We start from the raw sequence: 1,428 nt of genomic DNA on the forward strand, positions 1-1,428 counted from the left end.
TACAACTATTACTACTAATAATAATACTATTACAACTATTACTACTACTAATAATAATACTATTACAACTATTACTAATAATAATAATACTATTACAACTATTACTACTAATAATAATAATACTATTACAACTATTACGACTACTAATAATAATACTATTACAACTATTACTACTACTAATAATAATACTATTACAACTATTACTACTAATAATAATACTATTACAACTATTACTACTAATAATAATAATACTATTACAACTATTACTAATAATAATAATACTATTACAACTATTACTACTAATAATAATAATACTATTACAACTATTACTACTAATAATAATACTATTACAACTATTACTACTAATAATAATACTATTACAACTATTACTACTAATAATAATAATACTATTACAACTATTACTACTACTAATAATACTATTACAACTATTACTAATAATAATAATACTATTACAACTATTACTACTACTAATAATACTATTACAACTATTACTACTAATAATAATAATACTATTACAACTATTACTACTACTAATAATACTATTACAACTATTACTACTAATAATAATACTATTACAACTATTACTACTACTAATAATAATACTATTACAACTATTACTACTAATAATAATAATACTATTACAACTATTACTACTACTAATAATAATACTATTACAACTATTACTACTAATAATAATACTATTACAACTATTACTACTAATAATAATAATACTATTACAACTATTACTACTACTACTAATAATACTATTACAACTATTACTACTACTAATAATAATACTATTACAACTATTACTACTAATAATACTATTACAACTATTACTACTAATAATAATAATACTATTACAACTATTACTACTACTAATAATACTATTACAACTATTACTACTAATAATAATAATACTATTACAACTATTACTACAACTACTAATTATTATTATTATTATTATTATTATGGTAGTAGGTTGTGATTTTAATGTAAAGTATTTTTTATTTCTCTGAAGAGAGACTGGAGAGAGACTGAGAGAGACTGGAGAGAGACTGGAGAGAGACTGAGAGAGACTGGAGAGTGACTGGAGAGAGACTGGAGAGTGACTGGAGAGACTGGAGAGAGACTGGAGAGAGACTGAGAGAGACTGGAGAGAGACTGAGAGAGACTGAGAGAGTGACTGGAGAGAGACTGGAGAGTGACTGGAGAGACTGGAGAGAGACTGGAGAGAGACTGAGAGAGACTGGAGAGAGACTGGAGAGTATTATCTAGCTGAGGGAGACGTCATCTGACAGGATGGAACACGTCTGTGTTTGTTCCCACTCTGCCGATGCCTTTTGTCTTCAGGACGTTTAGAAAAGTTCACAGTCACCTCAGATAAACTCTGGATGATTATTTTAG

The sequence above is a fragment of the Electrophorus electricus genome, chromosome 25 (assembly GCF_013358815.1).
Source record: "Electrophorus electricus isolate fEleEle1 chromosome 25, fEleEle1.pri, whole genome shotgun sequence".
Taxonomy (NCBI): Eukaryota; Metazoa; Chordata; class Actinopteri; order Gymnotiformes; family Gymnotidae; genus Electrophorus; species Electrophorus electricus.